This window comes from Cryptomeria japonica, unplaced genomic scaffold (genome assembly GCF_030272615.1).
Source record: "Cryptomeria japonica unplaced genomic scaffold, Sugi_1.0 HiC_scaffold_33, whole genome shotgun sequence".
In the NCBI taxonomy this organism is placed as follows: domain Eukaryota; kingdom Viridiplantae; phylum Streptophyta; class Pinopsida; order Cupressales; family Cupressaceae; genus Cryptomeria; species Cryptomeria japonica.
The window spans coordinates 780,001-794,939 of record NW_026728855.1 but is presented as its reverse complement, the minus strand read 5'-3'; the positions used below and the strand labels follow the sequence as shown (position 1 = coordinate 794,939).

General features: G+C 59.8%; 1 non-coding gene across 1 annotated transcript; it reads right to left on the bottom strand.

The window, feature by feature from the left end:
• Nucleotides 1-3,628: 3,628 nt before the first annotated feature.
• Nucleotides 3,629-3,747, bottom strand: LOC131861886 (5S ribosomal RNA). The gene has a single exon (XR_009360916.1). It is a non-coding gene; the product is annotated as a 5S ribosomal RNA (ribosomal RNA).
• Nucleotides 3,748-14,939: the final 11,192 nt, after the last annotated feature.

The window sequence follows — 14,939 nt, the reverse complement described above, 5'->3', positions numbered from 1 at the left end:
GCACCCGCGTTCCGTTTTTTTCACTATCTTTCAGAACGGAAATTTTAAAATATCGTTTTTTTTTGCCTTTTCTGGAAATTAGTGAAGGCAGCGCATCAAAGGTGCGCAACGCTGGTGCGAACCTGGGAGCGCTCCGATGTGTGCTCCAAGGTGCGGCGTGCACGAAGTCGGACCCCGGTTTGCCTCGGGTGCGCCCTGGTGGGCACCATGGTGCGCACCAAGGAGCGCTCCGAAGTGTGCTCCAAGGTGCGGCCTGCACGAAGTCGGAGCCCGGTTTGCCCCGGGTGTGCACCTCGGGTGGGCACCTTGGTGCGCATGCCTTGCCTGGGCTGCGCACCAGGGCGGGCTCAAGATGGCACCCGCGTTCCTTTTTTTTCACTATCTTTCAAAACGGAAATTTTAAAATCTCATTTTTTTTTGCCTTTTTCTGGAAATTAGTGAAGGCAGCGCATCAAAGGTGCGCACCTCGCTGCCCACCACGGTGCGCAACGCCGGTGGGCACCCGGGAGTGCTTCGAAGTGTGCTCCAAGGTGCTGCGTGCACGTTGTCGGAGCCCGGTTTGCCCCGGGCGCGCACCTCGCGTGCACCTTCGTCGGGGTGGGCACCTTGGCTGGGTTTGCCCCGGCTGCGCTCCGAAGCGGGGTTATTGGAGCGCCGCCTCTTTTTTTGTCGGAGCGTTTGGTGGGGTTTCTCGCATTGGCTCTTCCGAGGCCCGGTTGCCACCCTGGCGCGCACGAAGTCGGAAGTAGGGTTAATTGCCCGGGTGCGCACCTTTGCCAGGGTGGGCACCTTACCTGGGCTGCGCACCAGGGCGGGCTCAAGATGGCACGCGCGTTCCGTTTTTTTCACTATCTTTCAAAACGGAAATTTTAAAATCTCCTTTTTTTTTTGCCTTTTCTGGAAATTAGTGAAGGCAGCGCATCAAAGGTGCGCACCTCGCTGCCCACCTTGGTGTGCTCTGAGGTGCGCACCCGGGAGCGCTACGAAGTGTGCTCCAAGGTGCGGCGTGCACGTTGTCGGAGCCCGGTTTGCCCCGGGTGCGCACCTCGCCTGCACCTTGGCCGGGGTGGGCACCTTGGCTGGGTTTGCCCAGGGTGCGCTCCGAAGCGGGGTTACTGGAGCGCCCCCTCTTTTTTTGTCAGAGCGTTTGGTGGGGTTTCTCGCATTGGCTCTTCCCAGGCCCGGTTGTTGGGTGCGCTCCCACCCTGGCGCGCGCGAAGTTGGAAGTTGGGTTAATTGCCCGGGCGCGCACCTTCGCCAGGGTGGGCACCTTGGTGCGCACACCTTGGCTGGGCTGCGCACCAGGGCGGGCTCAAGATGGCACCAGCATTCCCTTTTTCTCACTATCTTTCAAAACGGAAATTTTAAAATCTCGTTTTTTTTTTGCCTTTTATGGAAATTAGTGAAGGCATCGCATCAAAGGTGCGCACCTCGCTGCCCACCTTGGTGTGCTCCGAGGTGCCCACCACGGTGCGCAACGCCGGTGCGAACCCGGGAGCGCCCCGATGTGTGCTCCAAGGTGCGGCGTGCACGAAGTCGGACCCCGGTTTGCCCCGGGTGCGCACCTCGCGTGCACCTTGGTGCGCACACCTTGGCTGGGTTGCGCGGCCTGGTGGGCACCATGGTGCGCACCAAGGAGCGCTCCGAAGTGTGCTCCAAGGTGCGGCGTGCACGAAGTCGGAGCCCGGTTTGCCCCGGGTACGCACCTCGCGTGCACCTTCGCCGGGGTGGGCACCTCGGCTGGGTTGCGCGCCCTGGTGCGCACCAAGGAGCGCTCCGAAGTGTGCTCCAAGGTGCGGCGTGCACGAAGTCGGAGCCCGGTTTGCCCCGGGTGCGCACCTTCGCCGCGGTGCGCACCATGGCGTGCACGAAGTCGGAGCCCGGTTTGCCCCGGGTGCGCACCTCGCGTGCACCTTCGGCGGGGTTGCGCGCCCTGGTGGGCACCATGGTGCGCACCAAGGAGCGCTCCGAAGTGTGCTCCAAGGTGCGGCGTGCACGAAGTCGGAGCCCGGTTTGCCCCGGGTGCGCACCTCGCGTGCACCTTCGGCGGGGTTGCGCGCCCTGGTGGGCACCATGGTGCGCACCAAGGAGCGCTCCGAAGTGTGCTCCAAGGTGCGGCGTGCACGAAGTCGGAGCCCGGTTTGCCCCGGGTGCGCACCTCGCGTGCACCTTCGCCGCGGTGGGCACCATGGCGTGCACGAAGTCGGAGCCCGGTTTGCCCCGGGTGCGCACCTCGCGTGCACCTTCGCCGGGGTGGGCACCTCGGCTGGGTTGCGCGCCCTGGTGCGCACCAAGGAGCGCTCCGAAGTGTGCTCCAAGGTGCGGCGTGCACGAAGTCGGAGCCCGGTTTGCCCCGGGTGCGCACCTCGCGTGCACCTTCGCCAGGGTGGGCACCTCGGTGCGCACACCTTCTCAATGTTTTCTTGCCTTTTCTGGAAATTGGTGAAGGCAGCGCATCAAAGGTGCGCACCTCGGTGTGCTCCGAGGTGCGAACCCGAGAGCGCTCCGAGGTGCCCACGAAGTCGAAAGTCGGGTTAATTGCATTGTTTTCCCCGGGTGCGCTCCGAGGTGCGCAACATCGGCGCGCACCAAGGAGGGCTCCGAAGTGTGCTCCAAGGTGCGCACGATGGCGTGCACCTCTGGTGCGCACGATTCGGAGCTCGGTTTGACCGGGGTGCGCACACCTTGGCTGGGTTGCGCACCTTTTGTGCGCTCCAAGGTGCGCACGAAGTCGGAGCTCGGTTTGCCCCGGGTGCGCACCTTCGCCAGGGTGCGCACCTTGATGCGCACGCCTTGGCTGGGCTGCGCACCTTGGTGGGCGCCATGGTGCGCACCTTTCGTGCGCTCCAAGGTGCGCACGAAGTCGGAGCTCGGTTTGCCCCGGGTGCGCACCTTGGTGGGCGCCATGGTGCACTCCGAGGTGCCCAAGATTGGTGCGCACCAAGGAGCGCTCCGAAGTGCGCTCCAAGGTGCGCGCGAAGTCGAAAGTTGGGTTAATTGTCCGGTTTGCCTCGGGTGCGCACCTTGCGTGCACCTTCGCCAGGGTGGGCGCCTTGGTGCGCACACCTTGGCTGGGCTGCGCACACCTTGGCACCCGCGTTTCCTTCATTTTAAATTTTTTTTTTTTACAATCTCTCAAGTGGGAAATTCTATAATCTCAACTTTTTTTGCCTTTTCAGGAAACTTTTGAATGGAGCGCATCATTGGTGCGCTCCGAAGTGTGCTCCAAAGCTCTCTCCAGCTGCGTGCACCTGCCCCGGCCGCGCACCCGGCCCCGCCCAGCTTCGCTCACCTGTCCCGGGCGTCTGGTGCGGAACCTTAGAGTAAGAAACATCACCGTGCACCTTGGCCAACGTGCGCGACTCGACCGAGCGCGCACTGGCCGAGGTGCACACCGATTTCACCTGGGTGCGCGCGCAGCACCTCGGGCGCACCGGGGTGCGCGCACAACGCCCGGGTTGCACCGTGGCCTGTGTGCTCGGGGCGCCTCGGGTGCGCGCTCGGTGTCGCCCCCCGCGCGCGCGGTAGTGCGGGCAGCGCACCCCGGCCCGGCCCGGCCCCGACGAGAACGCAAACGGGCAAAAGGTTTATTCAAATAGCATTGCGACGCCCGGCGAAAAACTAAAAAAGGGTGCAACACCGGGACTTCCCGGGAGGTCACCCATCCCAGTACTACTCCGGCCCAAGCGCGCTTAACTGCGGAGTTCTGATGGGATCCGGTGCACTAACGCTGGTATGATCGCACCCGTTATGAGCTTGTCGCAGTGTGTACTTAGCAAACCGCGACCCACGTGCGAATCCACCCCGGCCACCCACCCCCGTCGAGGTGCACACCCTCCCTCGCGAAGTGCGCCCCGTTCGCCAAGTGTGAGCCCTGCCCGGGTGCGCGCACCTTGCTAGGGCGTCGGGTGTGCACCCGGCCCGGCCTACGTGCGTGCACCTGGAGGGGGCGTCGTGTGCGTGCAGTGTCCCGTCTGCAACGCGGTGCCCACACACCACCTCGGGCGCAACGACCTGCGCTCACATGTGGGCCGAGTGCACCTTGGTGCATGTTCGGGGCGCCTCGGGTGCACGCTCGATCTTGCCCCGGTGCACCAAGGCGCTCGGTTTGCCCCGGGTGCGCACTTGGTGCAAGGTGGGCACCCAAAATAGGGATCAAGCACCAAAACACAAGTTTCGGGATGCAAAATGGGACCCAAGGACCACAAATGCGTTCCAAGACCCATGATGGGTCCACGAGAACAAAAATGTGTTCCGAGACTTAATAAACAAATATTGGGTTTTAGGAGAAGAAACATGCTCTGATGCCCAAAACGAGAATCGACCCCGAAAAGGCCACAGGCCAAAAGTGGGATGCGAGACAAAAAAAAATGGGACCCGAGGACCAAAATTGGGTTCCCAGGTCGAAGACAGGGCAACCGGACAAGAAACGACCTCTAAGGCTCGAAATGAGTCCCGACGACTAAAACTTGACAAGAAGCACCCATCAGGCACCCAACTCGACACCCATGGGATGCCGACCCACCCGGGCTTCCACCTAGCACACCTTGGCACCCACCCACCCTCGCACCCAACCTCGCACCCAACTTAGCACCTTTGAACCCACATTGGCACTCACCCTGACCCTGGCACCTTGGAACCCACATTGGCACTCACCTTGACCCTGGCACCCACCTTTGCACTCACCTTGGGACCCACCCTGGCTCCCACCTCGGCACCCACCCAGACACCCACCTTGGTTCCTTGGCACCCACCTTGGATCCTTGGCACCCACCCCGACACCCACCTTGGCACGCAACTTGGCTACTTGCCACCCACCTTGGCTCCTTGACGCCCACCCCGACAACCACCCCGTGACCTACCCTGGCTAGGGTTGGTGCACACCCACCCTGGTGCCCACCTTGGCACCCACCCTATGACCCACCTTGGCACGCACCTTAGTACCCACCCCGTTACCCACCCTAGGACCCACCCCGTGACCCACCTTGGCCAGGGTGGGTGCACCCACCCTGGTGCCCACCTTGGCACCCACCCATCCTAGCACCCAGCCTGTGACCGGGCTTGGAACCCAACCTTGCACCCGCACCCGTCTTGGCCAGTGTGGGTGCGCACCCATCCTGGCACCCACGTTGTGACACACCCTTTAACCCACGCACCCTAGCACCCACGTTGGCACCCACCTTGGAACCCAACCTAGCAACTTGGCACCCACCCCGTGACCCACCTTGGCATCCACCATAGCAGTCGCCGACTTGGCACCCACCTCGGCACCCACCTTGACACTTGTGGACCCACCTTGCCACTCACCCTAGCATCGACCCATCCTAGCACCCACCCTGGCACCTTTGCACCCTAGCACTCACCCATCCTAGCACCTAACCTGTGACCCACCTTGACACTCACCCTCGCACCCACCTTGGAACCCAACCTAGCACCCACCCACCCTGACACCAACCCTAGCACCTACCCACCCTTGCACCCACCCTGTGACCCATCTTGGCACCCACCCATCCTACCACTCAACCTATCACCCACCTTCTCACCCACCTTGGCATCCACCTTAGCACCCACCCACACTGGCACCTTGGCACCCACCTCGGGCAAGGTGGGTGCACACCCACCCTGGCACCCAATTTAGAACCCACCGAGCATGTTACCCACCTTGGCACCCACATTGCAGCCCACCCTAGTACCCACCCTATGACCCACATTGGCATCCACACCCTAGCACCCAGGCACCTCGACACCCGCCTTGACACCCACCCTAGCACTGAACCTGTGACCCACCTTGGAACTCACCCTAGAACCCACCCACCCTGTGAACCACCTTGGCATCCACCTTAGCACCCACCCACCTTGGCACCCACTCTAGCACTCACCCATCCTAACACCCAACTTGTTACCCACCTTGGCACCCGCCCTCGCGTCCACCTTGAAACCCACCCTAGCACCCACCCACGCAGGAGCCCACCTTGGCACCCAACCTAACACCCACGCATCCTGGCACCCAACTTGTGACCCACCTTGGAACCCACCCTAGTACCCACCTTTGAACCCACTATATCACCAACCCACCTTGGCACCCACCCTATGACCCTCTTTGGAATCCACCCTAGCACGCACCCACCCTGGCACCCACCATGGAGCGCACCCTAGCACCCACCCACCTCGGCACGCACCTCAACACCCACCTTGGTGTGCGCACTGCGCCAACCTCTCAAAGACCCTATGTGGTGCGCTCCAAAGTGTACACCTTTGGTGCGCTCCAAGGTGCGCACCTTTGGTGCACACCGAGGTGCACACCAAAGTGTGCACCGAGGTGAGCACCAAAGTGCACTCCAGGGTGCACACCAAGGCGTGCACCTTTGGTGCGGTCAATGCAAACGAATTCGGAAGTTGGGGTCGATGTCCTAATCGCTGCTGCAGACTACACGTATGAGAATCGGACAAATAGCTTTATATAGGGGAGGTGTTGCGTTTGATGGGTCGACTCCCCTGGTTGTGTGCACTGCACCAACTTCAAAGACCCTGTCTTGTTTAAGAAGTCAAAAGTTGGGGTGGATGTCCTAATCATTGCTGCAGTCTACGCATGTATGAGAATCAGACAAATAGCTTATATAGGGGAGGTGTTGCATTCGGTGGGTTGACTCCCCTGGTTGTGCGCACTGCGCCAACCTCAAAGACCCCGCATAGCAGAAGAAGTCGGAAGTCGGATTTTGGTGAGCACCAAGGCGTGCACCTTTGGTGCGGTCAACGCAGACGAATTCAGAAGTTGGGGTGGATGTCCTAATCGTTGTTGCAGGCTACACATGTATGAGAATCAGACAAATAGCTTATATAGGGGAGGTGTTGGGTTTGATGGGTCAACTCCCTTGGTTGTGCGCATTACGCCAACCTCAAAGACCTTGTTTTCGTTAAGAAGTCAAAAGTTGGGGTCAATGTCCTAATGGCTCCTGCAGGCTACACATGTATGAGAATCGGACAAATAGCTTATATAGGGGAGGTGTTGGGTTTGATGGGTCGACTCCCCTGGTTGTGCGCATTACGTCAACCTCAAAGACCTTGTTTTCGTTAAGAAGTCAAAAGTTGGGGTCGATGTCCTAATTGCTCCTGTAGACTACACATGTATGAGAATCAGACAAATAGCTTATATAGGGGAGGTGTTGGGTTTGATGGGTTGACTCCCCTAGTTGTTCGCATTACACCAACCTCAAAGACCTTGTTTTCGTTTAGAAGCCGAAAGTTGGGGTCGATGTCCTAATTGCTCCTGCAGGCTACGCATGTATGAGAATCAGACAAATAGCTTATATAGGGGAGGTGTTGGGTTTGATGGGTCGACTCCCCTGGTTGTGCGCATTGCGCCAACCTCAAAGACCCTGCATTGCGGATGAAGTCGAAAGTCAGAGTTTGGTGTGCTACAAGGTGTGGTCGAAGGTGCTCACCTAGGTGTGCACCTTTGGAGCACAGGAAAAGTGCCCTCCAAAAGTGCGCACCTTTGGAGTGCACAAAAGTGCCCTCCAAAAGTGCGCACCTTTGGAGCGCAGAAAAGTGCCCTCCAAAAAGTGCCCTCCAAAAGTGCGCACCTTTGGAGCGCAGAAAAGTGCCCTCCAAAAAGTGCCCTCCAAAAGTGCGCACCTTTGGAGCGCAGAAAAGTGCCCTCCAAAAAGTGCCCTCCAAAAGTGCGCACCTTTGGAGCGCAGAAAAGTGCCCTCCAAAAAGTGCCCTCCAAAAGTGCGCACCTTTGGAGCGCAGAAAAGTGCCCTCCAAAAGTGCGCACCTTTGGAGCGCAGAAAAGTGCCCTCCAAAAAGTGCCCTCCAAAAGTGCGCACCTTTGGAGCGCAGAAAAGTGCCCTCCAAAAAGTGCCCTCCAAAAGTGCGCACCTTTGGAGCGCAGAAAAGTGCCCTCCAAAAAGTGCCCTCCAAAAGTGCGCACCTTTGGAGCGCAGAAAAGTGCCCTCCAAAAAGTGCCCTCCAAAAGTGCGCACCTTTGGAGCGCAGAAAAGTGCCCTCCAAAAAGTGCCCTCCAAAAGTGCGCACCTTTGGAGCGCAGAAAAGTGCCCTCCAAAAGTGCGCACCTTTGGAGCGCACAAAAGTGCCCTCCAAAAGTGCGCACTTTTGGTGCGCACCAAGGCGCTGGTTCGGTCGTTGCAGGCGAGTTCGGAAGTTGGGGTCGATGTCCTGAGCGGAGGTGCAAACTACACAGGTGTCGGAATCGGACAAATAGCTTATATAGGGGAGGTGTATGCTTCGATGGGTCGACTCCCCAGGTTGAGCGCACCGCGCCAACCTCAAAGACCCTACGGTATGGATGAAGTCGGAAGTTGGGTCCGATGACCAATTCGATTAGTAGGTATGCTCATGAGGTCGGAATTTGGGTCCGATGACCTGCCATGTGCAGGAAGGCGAATGTTGACACTGTGCGTTGCAAGGTGCACACCAAGGCGCTGGTGCGGTCTTTTTAGTCGAGTTCGGAAGTTGGGGTCGATGTCCTGATCGGAGGTGCAAGCTACACAGGTGTGGGAATCGGACAAATAGCTTATATAGGGGAGGTGTATGCTTCGTTGGGTCGACTCCCCGGGTTGAGCGCACCGCGCCAACCTCAAAGACCCTACGGTATGGATGAAGTCGGAAGTTGGGTCCGATGACCGATTCGATATGTAGGCATACTCGCGAGGTCGGAATTTGGGTCCGATGACCTGCCACGTGCAGGAAGGCGAATGTTGGCACTGTGCGTTGCAAGGTGCGCACCAAGGCGCTGGTTCGGTCGTTGGAGGCGAGTTCGGAAGTTGGGGTCGATGTCTTGATCGGAGGTGCAAACTACACAGGTGTGGGAATCGGACAAATAGCTTATATAGGGGAGGTGTATGCTTCGTTGGGTCGACTCCCCGGGTTGAGCGCACCGCGCCAACCTCAAAGACCCTACGGTATGGATGAAGTCGGAAGTTGGGTCCGATGACCGATTCGATATGTAGGCATACTCGCGAGGTCGGAATTTGGGTCCGATGACCTGCCATGTGCAGGAAGGCGAATGTTGGGACTGTGCGTCGCAAGGTGCGCACCAAGGCGCTGGTGCCGTCGTTGCAGTCGAGTTCGGAAGTTGGGGTCGATGTCCTGGTCAGAGGTGCAAACTACACAGGTGTGGGAATCGGACAAATAGCTTATATAGGGGAGGTGTATGCTTCGATGGGTCGACTCCCTGGGTTGAGCGCACCGCGCCAACCTCAAAGACCCTACAGTATGGATGAAGTCGGAAGTTGGGTCCGATGACCGATTCGATACGTAGGCATATTGGCGAGGTCTGAATTTGTGTCCGATGACCTGCCATGCGCAGGAAGGCGGAATTTGGGTCCGATGACCGAGTTGATGGCGTGCCATGCGCAGAAAGGCGGAATTTGGGTCCGATGACCGAGTTGATGTTGATGGCCCGCCATGCACAGGAAGGCGGAATTTGGGTCCGATGACCGATTTGAAGGCGTGCCATACGCAAAAAGGCGGAGTTTGGGTCCGATGACCGAGTTGATATTGATGGCCCGCCATGCGCAGGAAGGCGGAATTTGGGTCCGATGACCTGACATACGCATGGAGTCCGACTCGGGGGCCGATGTTCGATTCGATGACTTGCATTGTGGGTAAAGTCGGAAGTTGTGGTCTTTGACCCGATTCGATGACCAGACTTCGGCTGCTTGAGAATCGGACAAATAACTTATATAGGGGAGGTAGTGTTCTCGAGCATCCTCCCCCCGTGCCCGTTTATGTCGATTGATGCTGGTGCTCGACTGGTTGGAGCGCTCGGATGCAAAAATCTTGCACCAGGATTTATCGATTGTGATGGACACGGCAAGTCTCCTGATTGCTATGCAGGAGCTCATCGTGAATCTCTATGCGGCCTTGGTATGGACTCGACCTGCGGAATGGTTCGGCAATGGTAGTCGCTCCAACACGTCCTTGCAATGGCCACAGAGGTGATTCGACTAGAGCTCCAGTCTAGCTTTTGGGTTGCTTGGCGGACTGGTATAGCCGCGATCGAGTTCCGGCCATGAACGTTTTAGATAGCTCTTGGGCTTTCTGGGACGGAAGTCGGAAGTTTGGGCTGTTGTCCGATTTGATGACCATTCTTCGGATGTGTGAGAATCGGACAAATAACTTATATAGGGGACTGTGTTGTCTCACGCAGCCCCCTCCGTGCCCCTCTATCTCGACCGATGTTGGTGCTTGAAAGGGTTGGGATCGCTCGGATTTATAAACGTGCACCACCATTTGTCGAGTGTGAGGGACGCGGCAGGTCTCCTAAATGCTATGCGGGCGCTCTCTGAGAATCTCTATCCGGCCTCGACACAGACTAGTCTTGCTGAATGGTTTGGCACTGGTAGTCGATCCAACACGTCGTTGTTGTGGCCGCCTAGGCGATTCGATTCGAGCCCCCGTCTAGCTTTTGGGTTGCTTGGCGGATTTTGCCCTATCCGCAAGTGAGCTCGGTCCCTAAACGTTCGAGAAACCCGATTGCTATGCGCCGACTCTCTTTCTTGCGAGCCTCCATCTAGCTTTTGGGTCTCTACGGAACGGAAGTCGGAATCTGGGACCGTTGTTTGATTCGACGAGGCAGACTACGGTTGTGCGAGAATCGGACAAATAACTTATATAGGGGAGGTGTTGACTGGAGCATTCTCCCCCGTGCCCCTCTAACTCGACCAATGCTGGCGCTCGAACGGTGGTAGCGCTCGGATTTTCATTGAGCGCCAGCATTGGTCGATTTAGAGGGGCATGCGAGATTCCCGAATGCTATGCGAGGGCTCTAACGGAAATGTCTATTGGTTTCGGTATGGATGCAATTGCGAGTGGTTCGGCAAAGGTAGTCGTTCCGATGCGTCCATGTCGTGGCCAAATCGATAATTCGATTTGAGCCCTCGTATAGCATTTGGGTCTCTCGATGTGATTCCGCATTCCAGTCCCTTTGGGCACTGCTTGAGCCGCATCCCAGGGGGTTCCCTTCCCAATAATCTGCCTCGCAACCCGATTGCTATGCGGTGAGGCTCCTCGGCCGCCTCGGAACTATCTGTGTATCAGACGCATCGCGGGATAAGGGGTTGGCAACGGTAGTCGCCCCAAGCGCGTCCGATGCTTGGACCATTCCGAGGCGGCCCTGAAGCCTCTTCCGTCTAGCCGTTGGGTCCTTCTCGCCGCATCCCTCGCCTCGCACCCCGATTGCTATGCGGTGAGGCTCCTCGGCCGCCTCGGAACTATCTGTGTATCGGACGCGTCGCGGGATAAGGGGTTGTCACTGGTAGTCGCCCCAAGCGCGTCCGATGCTTGGACCATTCCGAGGCGGCCCTGAAGCCTCTTCCGTCTAGCCGTTGGGTCCTTCTCGCCGCATCCCTCGCCTCGCACCCCGATTGCTATGCGGTGAGGCTCCTCGGCCGCCTCGGAACTATCTGTGTATCGGACGCGTCGCGGGATAAGGGGTTGTCATTGGTAGTCGCCCCAAGCGCGTCCGATGCTTGGACCATTCCGAGGCGGCCCTGAAGCCTCTTCCGTCTAGCCGTTGGGTCCTTCTCGCCGCATCCCTCGCCTCGCACCCCGATTGCTATGCGGTGAGGCTCCTCGGCCGCCTCGGAACTATCTGTGTATCGGACGCGTCGCGGGATAAGGGGTTGTCACTGGTAGTCGCCCCAAGCGCGTCCGATGCTTGGACCATTCCGAGGCGGCCCTGAAGCCTCTTCCGTCTAGCCGTTGGGTCCTTCTCGCCGCATCCCTCGCCTCGCACCCCGATTGCTATGCGGTGAGGCTCCTCGGCCGCCTCGGAACTATCTGTGTATCGGACGCGTCGCGGGATAAGGGGTTGTCACTGGTAGTCGCCCCAAGCGCGTTCGATGCTTGGACCATTCCGAGGCGGCCCTGAAGCCTCTTCCGTCTAGCCGTTGGGTCCTTCTCGCCGCATCCCTCGCCTCGCACCCCGATTGCTATGCGGTGAGGCTCCTCGGCCGCCTTGGAACTATCTGTGTATCGGACGCGTCGCGGGATAAGGGGTTGTCACTGGTAGTCGCCCCAAGCGCGTCCGATGCTTAGACCATTCCGAGGCGGACCCGAAGCCTCTTCCGTCTAGCCGTTGGGTCCTTCTCGCCGCATCCTTCGCCTCGCACCCCGATTGCTATGCGGTGAGGCTCCTCGGCCGCCTCGGAACTATCTGTGTATCGGACGCGTCGCGGGATAAGGGGTTGTCACTGGTAGTCGCCCCAAGCGCGTCCGATGCTTGGACCATTCCGAGGCGGACCCGAAGCCTCTTCCGTCTAGCCGTTGGGTCCTTCTCGCCGCATCCCTCGCCTCGCACCCCGATTGCTATGCGGTGAGGCTCCTCGGCCGCCTTGGAACTATCTGTGTATCGGACGCGTCGCGGGATAAGGGGTTGTCACTGGTAGTCGCCCCAAGCGCGTCCGATGCTTGGACCATTCCGAGGCGGACCCGAAGCCTCTTCCGTCTAGCCGTTGGGTCCTTCTCGCCGCATCCCTCGCCTCGCACCCCGATTGCTATGCGGTGAGGCTCCTCGGCCGCCTTGGAACTATCTGTGTATCGGACGCGTCGCGGGATAAGGGGTTGTCACTGGTAGTCGCCCCAAGCGCGTCCGATGCTTGGACCATTCCGAGGCGGACCCGAAGCCTCTTCCGTCTAGCCGTTGGGTCCTTCTCGCCGCATCCCTCGCCTCGCACCCCGATTGCTATGCGGTGAGGCTCCTCGGCCGCCTTGGAACTATCTGTGTATCGGACGCGTCGCGGGATAAGGGGTTGTCACTGGTAGTCGCCCCAAGCGCGTCCGATGCTTGGACCATTCCGAGGCGGCCCCGAAGCCTCTTCCGTGTAGCCGTTGGGTCCTTCTCGCCGCATCCCTCGCCTCGCACCCCGATTGCTATGCGGTGAGGCTCCTCGGCCGCCTTGGAACTATCTGTGTATCGGACGCGTCGCGGGATAAGGGGTTGTCACTGGTAGTCGCCCCAAGCGCGTCCGATGCTTGGACCATTCCGAGGCGGCCCCGAAGCCTCTTCCGTGTAGCCGTTGGGTCCTTCTCGCCGCATCCCTCGCCTCGCACCCCGATTGCTATGCGGTGAGGCTCCTCGGCCGCCTTGGAACTATCTGTGTATCGGACGCGTCGCGGGATAAGGGGTTGTCACTGGTAGTCGCCCCAAGCGCGTCCGATGCTTGGACCATTCCGAGGCGGACCTGAAGCCTCTTCCCTCTAGCCGTTGGGGCTTTCTCGCCGCATCCCTCGCCTCGCACCCTGATTGCTATGCTGTGAGGCTCCTCGGCCGCCTTGGAACTATCTGTGTATCGGACGCATCGCGGGATAAGGGGTTGGCAGTGGTAGTCGCCCCAAGCGCATCCGATGCTTGGACCATTCCGAGGCGGCCCTGCAGCCTCTTCCGTCTAGCCGTTGGGGCCATCTCGCCGCATCCCCCACCTCGCACCACGATTGCTATGCGGTGAGGCTCCTTGGCCGCCTCGGAACTATCTGTGTATCGGACGCATCGCGGGATAAGGGGTTGTCACTGGTAGTCGCCCCAAGCGCGTCCGATGCTTGGACCATTCCGAGGCGGCCCTGCAGCCTCTTCCGTCTAGCCGTTGGGGCCATCTCGCTGCATCCCCCACCTCCTCGGCCGCCTCGGAACTATCTGTGTATCGGACGCATCGCGGGATAAGGGGTTGGCAGTGGTAGTCGCCCCAAGCGCGTCCGATGCTTGGACTATTCCGAGGCAGCCCTGCAGCCTCTTCCGTCTAGCCTTTGGGGCCATCTCGCCGCATCCCTCGCCTCGCACCCCGATTGCTATGCGGTGAGGCTCCTCGGCCGCCTGGGAACTATCTTCGTATCGGACGCATCGCGGGATAAGGGGTTGTCACTGGTAGTCGCCCCAAGCGCGTCCGATGCTTGGACTATTCCGAGGCGGCCCTGTGGCCTCTTCCGTCTAGCCGTTGGGGCCATCTCGCCGCATCCCCCACCTCGCACCCCGATTGCTATGCGGTGAGGCTCTTCGGCCGCCTTGGAACTATCTTCGTATCGGACGCATTGCGGGATAAGGGGTTGTCACTGGTAGTGGCCCCAAGCGCGTCCGATGCTTGGACTATTCCGAGGCGGCCCTGCAGCCTCTTCCGTCTAGCCGTTGGGGCCATCTCGCCGCATCCCCCACCTCGCACCCCGATTGCTATGCGGTGAGGCTCCTCGGCCGCCTTGGAACTATCTTCGTATCGGACGCATCGCGGGATAAGGGGTTGTCACTGGTAGTCGCCCCAAGCGCGTCCGATGCTTGGACTATTCCGACGCGGCCCTGTGGCCTCTTCCGTCTAGCCGTTGGGGCCATCTCGCCGCATCCCCCACCTCGCACCCCGATTGCTATGCGGTGAGGCTCCTCGGCCGCCTTGGAACCATCTTCGTATCGGACGCATCGCGGGATAGGGGGCTGTCACTGGTAGTCGCCCCAAGCGTGTCCGATGCTTGGACCATTCCTAGGCGGCCCTGAAGCCTCTTCCGTCTAGCCGTTGGGGCCTTCCCGCCCCATCCCTCGCCTCGCACCCCCGATTGCTATGCGGTGAGGCTCCTCGGCCGCCTTGGAACCATCTGTGTATCGGACGCATCGCGGGATAAGGGGTTGGCACTGGCAGTCGCCCCAAGCGCGTCCGATGCTTGGACCATTCCGAGGTGGCCCTGAAGCCTCTTCCGTCTAGCCGTTGGGGCCTTCCCGCCCCATCCCTCGCCTCGCACCCCGATTGATATGCGGTGAGGCTCCTCGGCCGCCTTGGAACTATCTGTGTATCGGACGCATCGCGGGATAAGGGGTTGGCACTGGTAGTCGTCCCAATCGCATCCGATGCTTGGACCATTCCGAGGCGGCCCTGCAGCCTCTTCCGTTTAGCCGTCGGGGCCTTCCCGCCGCATCCCTCGCCTCGCATCCCGATTCC